A 16,898-nucleotide genomic window follows, 5' to 3' on the forward strand; every position below is an offset into this window, starting at 1 on the left:
CTACACGAACTAGAAGTCTTGTAACTTTCTGTAACATAAACTTCACCTCTTAATAACATTAATACAGATAAAGTAACAAAGTTCAATCTCCATACAAATATGAGCTAATACGTAGAAGCTTCACATTTTCAAACAGCTAACTATACATGGTAACGAGTTGTGTCAAAGAAAAGGCCTTGAAAATGCCAAAAAGACCTCCTCTATGCGATTCTTTCTTTGATCTTCATGACATTAAGTCATTAATTAAAAAACACAGGCTATTTTCGTTTTCGCGGTTTCTTTTTGCCTTTTACTAGAAGTTTCTGTATTCCCTTTGGGGAATGTGGCGGGATTCAATTGTTTCTTTTTGATACAAAGGTTTGAGTAATATTATAGGCAATTTGTTTGGAGTTTGTTTGTGATGGAAATAAACTAATTCTGCTATCAAAATATTCTTACCACTTGAAAGCTGTAGGTATTATTACTCAAGTGTATTTTTAAGATATTGATATTTTCTTCACAAGGAATTAATAATACTAGCTTTCCGCGTTAGCGTTTTTCAAAGAAAAACCCGCATAGTTCCCGTTCCCGTGGGATTTCCGGGATAAAACCTATCCTATGTGTTAATCCAAGTTACCCTCTATATGTGTGCTAAGTGCATTGTAGTTGAACCTCGATAACATAAACCTCGGTAACATAAAAACCTCTGTAACTTCAAAAAATAATATGTGCAGTATTTCCGTGAAAGAGTAACAAACATACATATATTACATACACATACATCCATCCTCACAAACAGTCGCATGTGTAATATAATTAGTAGGATTGGATTTTTACAAATAAACTATTGTGTTATGCCTAAGTTCACACTTATTGATTTACAAAACTCTGTTTAAAAATAAAACTTTATATGAAAGACACTCGCGAATCAACGTGAAATCGTCTACTCTTGAATTATATTTATTTTAATTCAATTTTCTATTTATTATGGTTTATCCATTTTAAAATACAATTCTAAACAGAAGAAAATAAAGGTATATTTTGTTAAAGTCAGTAATCCTCTAATATTCGAAGACTTGAACGAGAGCCAAATTCCATTTCGATGCATTAGATTTGAGAAATTGAAATCTGATGTGAATAGCAATAATAGCCAATATTTACATGAATGTGTATTAACAAATACAAATTTAATGTATGTATGTATATCAATATTGAATATCCAATTATTATTCATGTAATCACTTATTTGTTTAAATAATATAGTTACACTAAGTTTTTTCTAGCCTAATCAAGTCTCATGCGTAAATAAAACAGAAACAGAAAATAAAAATGTTCAGAATATTGTCTTTTTAATTAAAAAAATTCAAAATATTCTGCCTTTATGTATGTTTGCATACAAGTTACACAATACTGAATGTAATTTAATACAATAACCAATATATCGGTAGATGTCGTACAGAAAATAAACACTCTATTTGGCATATACTATGAGACTTAACGCAAACGAAGTCAAAAGCACAAGGTAGTTAGGTAATAAATTACTAGCGTAGTGAAGAGAAAAAGACCGAATTTTCGTTTGAATGAGTTATGTTCTCTTTACATCAGTTGTAGGTGTTTGCAATGAAGCTTTTGAGAATGCAGTGATGAACAACATTTTTTTATGTTAGTTACTTAAAAATATGACAGGGTTTTAATACCCTGACATAGCATTACGACATTAATAAATAAGAGTTATGATTGTGCATATGAAATAGAGCAGCATCTAGAAATTTTAACGGATTTAAAACTCGATTTATTCAACTTTTAACCCGTTTTAATCATTTTTATGATCGTAGTTACTGAAGATTGGCCATTGCTTGTCTGAGAGAGTTAATCGAAACTATACTTTATACAGTAGTTTTTAAGACCTATACTCGCAGTGCAAAACTATTAGAGCCTACAACCAATGCTAAAATGAGTAGTTATAATGAAATTTCTGGAAAACAACACGAGAATGTTTGTGCAAAAATTCCTTCAGAATCAATATTGCGCAGATGTTGCAAGCAATTTTCATAATGCTGTACCTTTTTCTACTATTTTCCGATGCAAGCTACTGAAATGTTAGATTGAAGGAACATTTTTTTTAATAAACTAATAATATTATCTATACTTAAATGAAAATTTCATAAATTTCGGTGTAATCGTTATCGCTGTCATTAACATAATTTCTTTGACTAAAATTGTCACTTGAATATTGATTTAATATTTTTTTTTTCAGGAACTGGTGACTAATAATTGTCAGCAACTGATTAAAGGTATAGTACTTTAGAAAAACAAATACAATGTAATATTTTACTTCTCTATTCTTGACTGCCTTGACTTGATTTAAATTCTACCAAATTAATTAAAAAGATATCGAACACTTATCAAATTATAAGGTTAATATGAAATGGAACGTATCATGCATACACTATGGAATGTAATATCAAAATGAAACCTCAAAAGCTTACAAGTATTAACATTATAGACAAAACAAGGTAACAATGCGATACACCGTCGAATATCAAAATCAAACAACCCTCGAAGCTACAATAGGATGACGACCGACGTCAAAAGGCGAGTCCATACAGAGCGAGCAGCCTCGCGAGGCAATTGCTATAACTCGAAGCAGCACCAACGATGTAATAAGTAAAAAGGTGTATATAAGTTACCAACACAGCATTCGATCTTCAAAAACGGCACACTACGATTAGACGGAATACTAAGACGCCATGAATCAACTATCGTGAGCGAAAAAGAGTCAATAAAGTAAATTGTGGCGAATTAGCGACATTTCGACGTTCTACTCCCGTAGCGCTGATAACCTGATTATTTGAATTTGAAATAAATGAATTTGACTGTGAATTTGAATTTGAACCTGTAACTTTTTGCATATAATATCATTGAGCAGCACGGTATATGTGTACATGTGTACGTAGCTCGGTTGAAAATGGCGCGTTTTCCTCGACCGAACAACGTTCACACTGACCGAGCTTCGCGCAGCATTCGCGAGGCTGCTCGCTCTATAAAGCCGCATAACTATCCGACTAATTAAATCAAAAGCTACTGTTAATAATAAATACATAAGCAGCTTGTTAGTAAACTAATATGCGCTATGAATATGGAGTAGGAAATGCGAAAACTGTTTTACATAATTACTACGCAGTTGGTGATTTTCCCTAACTTATTGGCGGAGTTCATAAGTTCGCACCTGCAGGCACTGGGAAAGGTTTCTAAGCAGATGTTTTGCTGCTATTATTGGGAGCGATTGCCCAAGTTTCTATTGCTTTGACTTTGTTATTAGATACTATGATATTGGCTGCAACAGTGATAATGGTTAGAAGGGTAACAAGAGTCTTCCTGGGTTTTTGGAATTGCAGTACGAAGAATTACAGGCGGGTAGATATATTGTTTAAATGTAAGATATAATCATTTATTTATTGTCTGTGAGTAAAATAAGGCGGGTATTATTTAAATATAACTTATAAGACAGGAAAAAAAACATAAAAACGGTAAAAAAGCAACTTCGACCCAGTTACATATTATAATCACTGGATATTGTTTTGTCTAAGTTTGTTTTCTAATATAATAGGCTAAAATAATACGTAAACTCGTTGTATGTAAATTTGTATATTCACCATAACTGTCTAAAACATCAATGGTATGTTTAATGTAGTGTGAGTTTCTTTTTTTCGCTTCAATTATAATTTCTTTAAAAAATTTGATAAAAAGATATCCTTGGTGATATACATTATATTATTCATAAAATGAAAATTAATACAACTTTTTTTGTTTTCACATAAAGATTTATTCCATGTAAACAAGCTTGCTCTACGAAAGGATAATGTAACCGACATTTTTGTTAGCATTACCAATTAGCAATGAATACATCATCCGATCATGAACAAACACCAATACAAGATAGCAAATAGATGAAGACAACGCAACCAAATTGCGGAGTCTGTCAACAAGCTCAGTCACACTTGAAGTTAATTACCATCTGATTCGTTCGTGTGTCTACATATTTAATTTTTCATTACTGTCGTCGTGTTTATTGAGCGCCTTTGATGTTTGGTTTTGTTACTTACGATGTTTTTGATTTCATGCGTTGATAACCAAGATGATGTAACATTTTTAAAATGAAGTTTTCCTTTGATGTGTGAATATTTTCCTTTGATTGCTTTCCGAATCGGTGGTAAATGGTAAAATATGTAATGGAGATTCGAAAGTGCTTTTAAAAGAATTCTAATTGAATAAATAAATGTTTGAGTTTATTTGATTTGTAAATCAATACGAATATATACGAATATTCCAATCTGAGAATTATTTATTATAGTATTTCAGCAAAATTTTATTTCCCTAATCGAGATTGCCATAATATCTGTAATCCTATCATAATTGTCCCTTACACACAACACTAATAACGACACGTCATTTTTTTTTAAACTTTCCAAAAATGGTACACATTGTATGATTTCAATGTAGATTTTAATTGATAAACTGGAACTGTTTAATTTTATTACAAGACAAAGGTAATTAATGCAATAGTTACTAGCTTGAGGACTATTCAGAAATAACAACCACCTTCTACCTGAAATAGATCATGCCTAAAAAAGGCACTCTTACTAGATTTCCGCCCGCGGCTTCGCCCGCGTTTTCAAAGGAAAAACCGCATAGTTCCCGTTCCCGTGGGATTTCCGGGATAAAACCTATCCTATGTGCTAATCCAAGTTACCCTCTATATGTATGCTAAATTTCATTGTAATCGGTTCAGTAGTTTTTACGTGAAAGAGTAACAAACATCCATACATCCATACATCCATACATCCTTACAAACTTTCGCCTTTATAATATAATTATATATTAGATATATTAGATATTAGATGTAGAACATTAATATCATGTGGAAGGGGTAACAAAAACCAAATGTTGCGTAGAATCAAACACACTGCAATGCGGTGTATTCAAGGTTATATTTTTTAACTCCACTAGATTATAGCAACGTAACTGTATTTAATTATTGTGGAATTATTAACGCCAGTGTTAGTTATACGCCAGTACTCATTAGTATAACGTAACATTTTTATTTTGCACGTGAGTGTGTCATTATTAATTAAATGTTATAATTTTGGCAGAAAATAAAAATATCTAGATTGCTATTAGTAAGCTGGCTACTTTTCCTGGCTTCGACCGTGTTAAATCGGAATAAAAAATGTATTCTGTATTACTCGATTAAAATGTAGTTCATTGATAAAATTATTTTTAAAATTGATAGAGCTGTTATGGAGTTTATTCGCAAACAACTTTTAATAACAACGAAAAACTAAACAAGAACGTCCGCATTTCATGAAATTAAAAAGCAAAATACTGAGTATAAATTAAATAAACAATGATTTTGTTTTTTATTTATTACCTAGATTAAGATAACTTTTAAAATTCCATCAACTTACATAAATGTAGACTGCCTCCTTGGTACAGTGGTTGTCGCATGAGCGTAGAGCCGAGGGGTCCTGGGTTCGATTCCCGGTGCAGACGAAGAAAAAAAATGTCTCGGTCTGGCAGGACACAGAAGGCTGATCACCTGCTTATCCCTAAAGAAAATCTATCAGTGAAACAGATGTATAATGCATCTGCCCCTTACCCCACTAGGGGACATGGGACTTCACACACACATAAATGTGGCAAGCAACGTCGGGGCGTACAGCTATATATTAATTGAAGGTAGGTTCTTGACCTATAAACTTTATTTGTTGACTCAGTACACAGCTGTCATGTGCTGGAAGAATATTGGTGCTTGTATCTAATTAATTGACTTCTACAGTTTACACTGTAACTTATACGAGGTTGGGAAAGGTTCTCTATTGCTATTTACTTAAAGTATAGTCTACTAGGTTTCCGCCCGCGGCTTCGCTCGCGCAGTCAAAGAAAAACCCGCATAGTTCCCGTTCCTGTGGGATTTCCGGGATTGCGTCATTTTCCCGGGATAAAAAGTAGCCTATGTCCTTTCTCGGGTATCAAAATATCTCCATACCAAATTTCATGAAAATTGGTTCAGTAGTTTAGGCGTGATTGAGTAACAGACAGACAGACAGAGTTACTTTCGCATTTATAATATTAGTATGGATTGAAGAAGGAAGTGTGTGAGCTGAAAGAAAGGATTAAATTAAAATTCGTTTAAACCATGATTAAAATGCAATGTAATTTAATTTCAATGTGATATTGAGGCAGCGTTTAAAATCTTTATATCACTTATTTTGATAAGGCCAAATTTAAAAACGAAAATAAAAAGCCTGGATAACCTACCTCGTATGTTTAAAATATATATTTTTACCCGTGGATTTGTTTAGTTTATCTTAGTAGATTTTCTCGTAATATAAATATTAAAAACAAAAAGTTACATCATTAAATTTGAGCTTTCTAGTAAACTTTCATTTATTATAGACATAATATTATCGTCTAAAACGCTCTATTGTTTCCTTTATTACATTGTTCTTCCCATCTATCTATAATTTTACTTCCACCATGGCTAATCTAATATCTAATAATATACATCTAATAAATATTATAAAGGCGAAAGTTTGTAAGGATGTATGGATGTATGGATGTATGGATGTATGGATGTATGAATGTTTGTTACTCTTTCACGTAAAAACTACTGAACCGATTACAATGAAATTTAGCACACATATAGAGGGTAACTTGGATTAACACATAGGATAGGTTTTATCCCGTAAATCCCACGGGAACGGGAACTATGCGGGTTTTCCTTTGAAAACGCGGGCGAAGCCGCGGGCGGAAATCTAGTATATTATAAAGGCGAAAGTTTGTAAGGATGTATGGATGTATGGATGTTTGTTACTCTTTCACGTAAAAACTACTGAACCGATTACAATGAAATTTAGCACACATATAGAGGGTAACTTGGATTAACTCATAGGATAGTTTTTATCCCGGAAATCCCACGGGCACGGGAACTATGCGGGTTTTCCTTTGCGGAAATCTAGTATAACATAATAGCGATCCGCCCCGGCTTCGCCCGTGGTTCATATTTCGCAATAAAAGGTAGCCTATGTTCTTTCTCAGGGTTTAAAGATTGTCTGTGCCAAATTTCTTAAAAATCGGTTGAGAGGTTTAAGCGGGAAAGCGTAACAGACAGACAGAGTTTCTTTCGCATTTATAATATTAGTAGGGATTATCAACAATTTTAAACCGTTTTAAAACCTTTACTAAAATAAACAATGTTACCAGCTAATAAAACACTACAAATGACGTTGTACAAATTGATTTTTTCATACGACTCACAATGTTAAGCCGCTTCAAACTTTATCTCGTTCAGCTTAAGTGGATTAAGCTATCGTTAGCTTACGGATAAGCTACAGCATGCCGTTATTCAGGACAGCTTACTTAAAGTTGGACAAAGCTGCTTTAATATTTTATTTTGTGGATACTCTGTTAAGTATCTTTTAATTATATATAAATAAATAATAAATAATAAATAAATATTATAGGACATTATTACACAAATCGACCTAGTCCCACAGTAAGCTCAATTAAGGCTTGTGTTGTGGGTACTAGGCGACGATAAATATAATATTTAATAAATACATATATAGATAATAACACCCAGACCCAAGAACAAATAATTGAGTTCATCACACAAATATTTGCCCTGACCGGGGATCGAACCCGGGACCGTCGGCTCAGTAGGCAGTTACTTTACCACTGCGCCAACCGCGTCGTCATATGACAGGGGTGAAGTAATAAATAGGTTATATTGAAGAATGAACATTATAGTCCTTTTCACCTATGATGATTCCTGTGACACTTCATCGTGTTCCGAATTACGAATTTTATATTTAAAAAGTCAAAATAATTTTAGTGCATAATATTTTTATTTTATGGCGGCATTATTACCAAAAATATAAAAATAAAACATCTTAAGCTTATAAATCAAAAACAGTATTGTTTAGTTTAATATAATGAAAAATAAAATAAAATAACACAAAAATATAATACCTACGCAATTCGAGTACATGAAATGGATCGTTGAAAAATCATAGAGTTGGAAAATCATATAATCGGCGCCCATCTTGTGATCGTTTGTCAATCGAGTCAATCGTCTGTACGAGTGCGTCAGCCTTGTATACAAGTTGCATTTTTATATTAATACTTTACGTGGTATTCTGTTATTGTTACTAATTGTTATTGTTGACTTTTTGTTGCTGTTGTTTGCTAAGTTTCCTTAGTTAATTGTTGGCGAAATGCCGAAAAAACTAATTTTGGTACTTTATTCAAATCGATTTCATTTCCATATAGAATATTATCGATTATCGGAAGCAATTGATACGATTTCAGTAACCGACATCTCTACACGTGTCAAAAATCGATGTGTCACAGAAATCATCTTAGGTGGAAAGGACTATAATTGGTTTTAAATTCGATTTATTCATCTTATTAAATTATTGTTATTTTCTAAGTAATTCTAGTAGTAGTACTACTACTACTAACAATAGTAGTTCCTAATTTTATCTATATTTGGTAATTGTAGCTTTTACTACAATTACCAAATACTACTTTATTGTTATAAGATTAGCAATACACATTGTTTTATTTATTTATTTAATTAAAGTAAATGTAAGTACACATTTGTTTGCGTTGGTTTATTTATTTTATACACATTTTATTTCGGAAAATACAGGATATAAATGATTACTGAAATCCTTATAAAAATGTTTTCATAATTTTCTGAAAATTGTTCAGGAAATAAATAATTGCTCGGCAGAGTTATTAAAATTTTTAAGAAAATAATATACAAACCGATACAGCCCAATTTCGTTTGCATTAAATTTAAAAAATATAAAAAACTAGCTGTTGCCCGCAGCTTCGCTTGCGTGGAAAAGATAAATTTTCATGGTATAAGTTTTCATCCCCTATTTTACCCCTTTAGGGGATGAATTTTCTAAAATCCTTTCTTAGGGGACGCCTACGTTATGACATCTACCTGCATGCCAAATTTCAGCCCGATACGTCCAGTAGTTTGGGCTGTGCGTTGATAGATCACTATATCAGTCACCTTTGAGTTTTATATATATAGATAGACATATTAAAACTTTAGATGCTACCTTTAACTATGCTTTCAAATACATATTATGGTAAAAAATTGTTTTAGTTCACCTATGAATCCGTTTTCCTCCAAATAAGAAAATAATAGAATATTCTATGAGTCAAATTGCTTCCTACACACTAACTTCATATTTTATTATATTGCATTTCTTATTCAGAGATTACTTCCCGCAGGAACCTGACCTTTGCTACATTACTATAAAAGAATAGATAAAAGGTTTATTTCGCTTTTACGAGAGTACTCAAAATATTTTCTTGAATATTACAATCTTAAATGTGTGTATAATATTTAAAAACTCTGTAACTGCCTTACCTTCAATGTATACGAACTTAAAGGGTTCCCTAGGGGCCCATTCGCATATGAATGAAATTTATTTTGACCTTCAAAAACCTACTCTAAGCCAACGTAATAAGGTACGTTTTCGTCCTACAAGGATCTCTTAATTCGTTTTTAAATAATAGAGCGAGGTGACCCATGGACGCGTTAAAAATGGCTATTTCCACGCTTGTTTTGCTTGTTTATGTTTTCTTTGTGATTTTTAAAAATAAACTCGACCTAATTGCCTTTTCTTAGGGTTGAAAGTTGAGTGATAATGCGGGTATTTCAAGATGTTATAAAATTATTTAATAGAGGCTCTTTGATGTAGTGGTTTCTTATAGCATTATATTTGCTTCATAGTTACTTCATTTAGATCATAATATCGCGTTTTTATTAATGCGACTTCTTTTGTATTCTTGTATGAAGATTTAATGCCTCAGCCCCCGGAATCACAGACACAATACAAAATCTATAATTGTGTCGTGGCTCGATCGGGCCGCTCGGTGGTCAATGGGTTAAAGCAACAATATTATTGTAAGACCTATGAAAAAATGCTTTTTTCAAAAGATCTATACTTATAATAAATCTGTAGAGAGGCCAATTCTGTACATGAAATATATTAAAAAAAAAACTATGAAGGGGTGATAAGGGATCGCTACTGATGCCAAAAATGCAATCAGTAAAATTTTTGTCTGTCTGTCTGTCTGTCTGTATATTCGTTATAGAAACAAAAACTACACGACGGATTTTAACGAAATTTGGCACAATTATTCTTCATACTCCTGGGCAGGTTATAGTAAAAGAATCATGTAAATCGGTGTAGAAACACCAAAGTTATACATGAAATACGCTATAAGTCATCGCGCGTGAATTACATGCCATAAGGATTATTTTTGTGTATCAGTTGCCGCGTTCGACGCGCTTCGCGGCGGGAGCTATAAAAAGGCGGCGGGTCCGCACCCGTTTCGCGTTGTCACGGCATCACGTGTGAACGGCTGAACCGATTTCGATAATTCTTTTCTATTATATCCTTGAAGTACGAGGATGGTTCTTATGTAGAGAAAACGTAAATATGTACCACGGGCGAAGCCGGGGCGGACCGCTAGTATATAATAAAAGTATAGGTATGTATCTATTATTTATTTATAAAATAGTATTGTAATGCACCTCCACCTTAAAGTTTTATTCTCTCTTCCGTATTGTCTGGAAAAGATCACATTTAGTGATAAGACCGCCCTTTGTTCATTTTTAAGATATCTTTTGTTTCCCTTTTAATTGTCTTTTTGGTGTACACTGTACAATAAAGAATTTATCATTTTTCTTCCTTCTTTCAAAAGTACATGTACCATCTTCTCTATATAATTTATTAAATTATCGTGTCACAATGTTAGTTTCCATACTCCTCCGAAACGGCTGCACCGATTGTCATGAAATTTTGGTGGTAGATTAGATTAGAATCATCCAACATTTATTCCATTCTCCATAGCCCTAAGTAATAAGAGTAAGGCAGTTAATATTTTATATTTAAAAGGCTTTATGCAACATCTACATTGGACCAGAGCCACGAGTAATTGAAAGGAAAATCTGAATATGACGTCATCATAAATCCAATATGGCCGCCGAGTTTGTAAGCTAATAAGCCCACACGAAACTTCAGAGGCTTAAACGGTAATCTAGATGGGTCTGTTTCTATAGTTTGCGAAACAGGGACTGATTACGAATATTTCGCGTAAATACTGACCATAATAACTGGATTTAAATTAATTTTACTTCCTAGTGTTAAGATAAAAGTTTGTTTGGATGGATGTGTTTGTTACGTTTGGGTAAAATGGCCGATCGAAAGTGATTTAATTTGGAATAAAGATAATAATTAATTGGATTAGCATATCATTATTACTATAGTAGTCCAGAAGGTGGGCAAATTTGACAAGCGATTGTACGTGAATTGTGTTGCAGCATTAGTTGCCCAAAAAATCAAATATTGCATTTTAATACAGTTCCCATCCAGTCTGTCTAAAAATTTCTCATAATAAGATGGTATTTTTGGTTTTCAGTTTTCTTTTTAACCTCGTTATTACAGATATCGTAAATTCAATAGTTAATCGTTTATTCGTCTAAAATATAACACGAGAATAAAAACGAGGATTTAGATGTTTTTGATACACAAGTATCATGTTAAATAAATTATGTAATTATGTAAGTATAACACATGGTCTTTATGATTGGTTTTACAAATTCTGAACATTTTCTATTGAAAGATAAATTCAGTGACGATGAAAAATTACAAATAGCCTATTATGGAAACTGCCGAGATGACTTGCCCTTAAAATCTATACAAATAATAATTCTGTAGAAGGGTCAATTCTGTACATTGAAAATATTGAAAAAATAAATAGCAGGGGGTGTTACTGGATCCGATACCAAACCCAAATATGTGATTAAAAAAATTTTTGTCTGTCTGTCTGTCTGTATGTGAAGACATCACGTGAAAACTAACGGTTCGATTTCGATGAAACTTGGTATAATTATACCTTATTATCCTGGGCGTAAAATAGGATACTTTTTATCCTGAAAAAATCTTTAATTTTTCAGTTTTATCCATAGACGTTGTTCTGTAGAACAGCGAACACACGTTGGGTATTATTATAGGCCTAGCCGTATTTGAGTCCAATAGATATTTATAAGATGTTATTGTCAGAGTTACTCAAAATGGAGAAATAAACCATCCACGCGAAGACCGACATCCGCGCGGACGGAGTCGCGGGCGGAAGCTAGTTATAACATAATCTCATACATTAGTCAAATTTGATGGATCCGCGAATAACTTTATGACAGTGGGCTTCTATTTGAGCAAGCCCTTGGCTTAAGGGGGCGCATAAAGCAAAATAACCAATCTTCTATTAGATGATACGTGTAATATGCAAGACCAAATCTAAAAAATAAAATATATATGAAACTAGATGATATGTTCAACGATTCTGTTTAATCAAAAACATAAAATATTAAAATTGACTCGATAAAAAAAAATCACCAAGTTAGCTCTAATTTTCACACTTTTACGTTTTCTACTTGACATGGTAATACTTATTATGATTTTTTTTTCATAAACAATTATATTAAAACATTTGCAAGATATTTGTCAGAGCATTTTGTGTAATTACTTTTAGTTTTGGTTTTATCTGCGATAAACCACTTTTATCGTGACAAAATCAAACGTTTATCTCGAGAAAAAAAGAGCGCCAAAAGTGGTTTATCGCAGATAAAACCAAAACTAAAAGTAATTACACAAAATGCTCTGACAAATATCTTGCAAATGTTTTAATATAATTGTTTATGAAAAAAAAATCATAATAAGTATTACCATGTCAAGTAGAAAACGTAAAAGTGTGAAAATTAGAGCTAACTTGGTGATTTTTTTTTATCGAGTAAATTTTAATATTTTATGTTTTTGATTAAACAGAATCGTTGAACATATCATCTAGTTTGATATATATTTTATTTTTTAGATTTGGTCTTGCATATTACACGTATCATCTAATAGAAGATTGGTTATTTTGCTTTATGCGCCCCCTTAACGCAGAATTAACTTAGTTTGAAATAATTACAAATGTTACTGATCCCACGGTTTAATGAAATTCGAGTAATTGTTGATAGTTTCTGAATTGTTGTGGTATTAAATGTAATTGATAGTAGAATTTGATTTTGTGTGGAAATTCAGTATATGCGGTCTTGGCGTATAGATATTGGATTAAAGTATATTATAGGAAAAGCAAGTTTTTGTTATATTTTTAGTGATAGGTAAGTCATCCCATTAATCGCAATTAATTAATTATTTATTGTAAAAATTTGAATTTTAAATGAATTCATTAAAAAATATTGTTTTCTGTCATTACTTAAAATAGTTGCATATTACTTGAGTCGCTACATTCCCAAATGAAGGTAATATTTTTCGGACTCTTCCTGTCTTAAATTAATATACGAAATTGTTTTTAAATTTAAAGAAAAATGTTATTTATTACAAATAATAATAATAATAATAATAAACTCTTTATTAGCAGGTAGGCAATATTAAAAAATTAACAATTTATGTACTTACAATCTACTTAATCTAACAACCTACATGCTAAAAGGATTGCCGCTCAGCATTTTACAATGAAAAGCATAGGCCTTCATTGCAGAGCTGATTTTCAGCGACACCTAATTATAAAAACGATCTAATGCTAAAATTCAATAAAGGTATATATATCTAATAAATAAATAAATATTAAGTATAAATAATATAATAAATAAAATAATAAATAGTAATATCTATTTTAAAAAATAAATATACATATCGTGTTAATAAATATATAAATACGTGTGATAAAAATATACATCGAAGCCATAACCAGAATATATTGTGTGTAGGTACAATGTGCTATAATATGTTTAAATATTTTTTTGTTTACTTAAGAGGTATGCTGATAAATATTTATTAAAACAGAATTTTGACTTTTTTTCTCGAATCGGTGGAGGTAAATCGTTCCAACAATGCGTTGCTGCCCATTTGTAGCTACCTCGAAAAGCGCTTGTACGATACTTCGGTACTATAAGAGGATTCGTCGTTGTTCTTGTAGGGTACACATTTGATTGTTCTCTCCATTTAATTTTATCGTAAAGATATTTTGGTGATTCCGTTTTGATAATTGCAAATACCATATTAGCCAGATGTAATCTCCTCCTTGCAGCCATTTTTAAAATATTATTATTATTGAGATAAGGTGTTACATGATTTCTTTTTGGTATTCCAAAGCAGTATCGTGCGCAAGCGTTTTGAACTCTCTGAATCATTCGCTCCGTTCTGACCAACAAGCATGGACCATAAACAGCATCACAATAATTAAGTTTGGATAGAATCAAGCTTTCAACTAATTTTTTACGAAGTGATATGGATATGAAATTTCGAAATGAGTATAATATTTTTAGCCTATAGTAACAATTTCTCACAACATTATTTAAATGAGTTTCAAACCGGAGCTGTGGGTCAATTGTAAGACCTAAGTTGCACGCGACTTTGACACCTTCAATTACACTACAGTTAATAACAATTTGGGGTTTAGCATTAATGATAGATTTTACTTGTTTCCTACTTCCAAGAACAATATATTTCGACTTCTGCGGGTTCAGCACTAGAGAATTTTGCTCAGACCATTCTACAATCCTCTGCAGTTCTTCATTTATTTTCTGTACAGCTAAAGGTGTGCAATTTGGCTTACAGGAAATATAAAGCTGGATATCATCCGCGTACATATGATATCTACAGTAACGAAAACATTGAATTATGTCAGCACTATAGATAATATAAAGCAGGGGTCCCAGAATAGATCCCTGTGGTACACCTCTACAAATAGCTCGCGGGGAGGATTTTAGCAATGATCCGTTTTCATTACGTATCTCAACAATCTGTGATCTCATAGATAAGTAGCTTGTGAACCATTTGTGAGAGGCACCCGAAAAGCCATAGTACGCCAATTTTGATAAGAGCAAGTTTATGTTAATTGCATCAAACGCACGCGTATAATCCAATAGAACAAGTATCGTGCCTTCCCCCTCATCACAGGCTTCCAATACGTTACCTACTACATCACTCAGAGCAGTAACGGTCCCATGCCCTTTAAACACACAAGTTAAACTACAAGTTAAACTTAATGGACTTTATTTGTTTACTTTAAAACAAAACAAAAACAGTGATTACGTGCCCTAATTCTGATAACAGTAAAACCATATTTTCCTTTCCAAACAAAAATAACGTGTTGCTAATCATTCATAAACTAGTTACTATTTACGCGGAATATATTATTCTCACGAGGGAAACTTTCACGAACCTTTTTAGAGAGTCCATTTGTTTTTCTTTTACAGAACTTTCGCATAAACGTGGAACATTCTGGAAATTTTCTGCTTTGTTTCAAGCGGTTTATGCTTTGCGTCACGGATTACGCGACCGGCCATGTGCTGTTTTTCGGCTTCATAAACGTCACTTTAAATGGTCTTTTAAGACCACCAGTAATGTGTAAGGATGTGTAGCGAGGAATGTTTGTAAATAACCAATAGTATCGCTTCAAACGCTAAACGCTTCAAACTTGTTATGTACCTACATATAACCCGCCTTAATTATTAGAGGATGCATTGGGCCACCCAAGAAGGACTTGTATTTGATAGCGATTGCGACATCGCGCACACCTGCGATTCCAGAGAGTGTTGCGGCAATCACCACCACCGCGACGCTGCAGCTGCCCCGCCGAGGACGACGAGCACTCTTTGTTCCAACATTGAACGGGAGGGACGTAGTTTAAGTTAGGAATAATTTATAATGTAATTTTTTTACAATAAATTATTAATAAGTAAATTTCGTTTTTTTTGCGCCTTCGCGGGTCGGTCAATATATAATTAACTTCAAACTAAATAATTTATGATTGGTTTTTTACAAACACATTCCTCGCTACACATCCTCGCACATTATTGGTGGAAAAGCACCTTTACGAGTGTTTGGATGTATTGTAGTGATGGATAAAGTGGACGATCAAATTGTGTATTTGTAAGGGTAAATATTTTTCTAAGTTAATTTATACAGGGAATGTGTGTTTGTTTGTGTTGATCTCACGTCACAATGGAGCTACTTCGTGGTATGATTTTTGTGTGTTTTTCCTAATAAGTGGCGGCTATTTAGTGATATAGGTTACTTTTTATTTAGTATGTGTTTTATTTTTATTTTTGATTGTTGAAAAAATATGATGAGGTAATTTTCAATATACGCTGCGGAAAACTAGTAACTGAATAAATCAAACTACACAAATGTGTGAAATTGAGTGTCTCTACATAATGTTATCTTTTTATTAATAGATTTCTGTGATAGTCTAAGAGTCTGGACTAATAGTACCTAGTATTCACCTAATGTCTCCGGAATGATTGCACGAGAAAGTACATAAGTTTCACTTTCATTTTAATTAAGATTGCTCGCAAAATAATCTTGAAGTAGTTGAGGTCGCAGGAGCTAATTACAAACATGCGCTGTAGTTATCTGCCATGCCGTTTATTTACTATAGAAGCATTTTCTTCGTTCTAATTCTTATTTGTAATTAAAAAATTTAAAACTAATTATATTTTGCTCTTAATAGTGATTTTATACCTCCATTACCTATGTTTTTTTTATTTTTAACAATTTAAACTGTTACAATTACTAATTAGAGTTTTTCAAATCGGACCAGTAGTTCCTGAGATTAGCGCGTTCAAACAAACAAACTCTTCAGCTTTATAATATTAGTATAGATGTGACCCAACTATCAAAATCTACACGAAACATTGACCTGACAGATACCTTTGCTTAAAATTATAAAACGCAAGCTATGCACAAAATGTTATATAGTATATAGTAAATAGTTAAACAATTTGAACGGTAAGCTTTGGTAAACCGATATCCCAT

General features: G+C 32.4%; 1 protein-coding gene across 1 annotated transcript in view; it reads left to right on the forward strand.

Moving 5' to 3' along the window:
• The first annotated feature begins 2,230 nt into the window (after positions 1-2,230).
• Positions 2,231-16,898, forward strand: part of LOC149897315 (uncharacterized) — a 102,296-nt gene continuing 87,628 nt past the window's right edge. Inside the window, exon 1 of the mRNA XM_090116918.1 lies at positions 2,231-2,273. The gene's annotated coding sequence lies outside the window, so the exon portion shown is untranslated. The remainder of the gene's footprint in view (positions 2,274-16,898) is intronic.

Source organism: Colias eurytheme, chromosome 26 (assembly GCF_061535395.1).
Source record: "Colias eurytheme isolate Ceu_HAF_F1 chromosome 26, ilColEury1 Martin Lab GWU primary, whole genome shotgun sequence".
NCBI classification, from domain to species: Eukaryota; Metazoa; Arthropoda; class Insecta; order Lepidoptera; family Pieridae; genus Colias; species Colias eurytheme.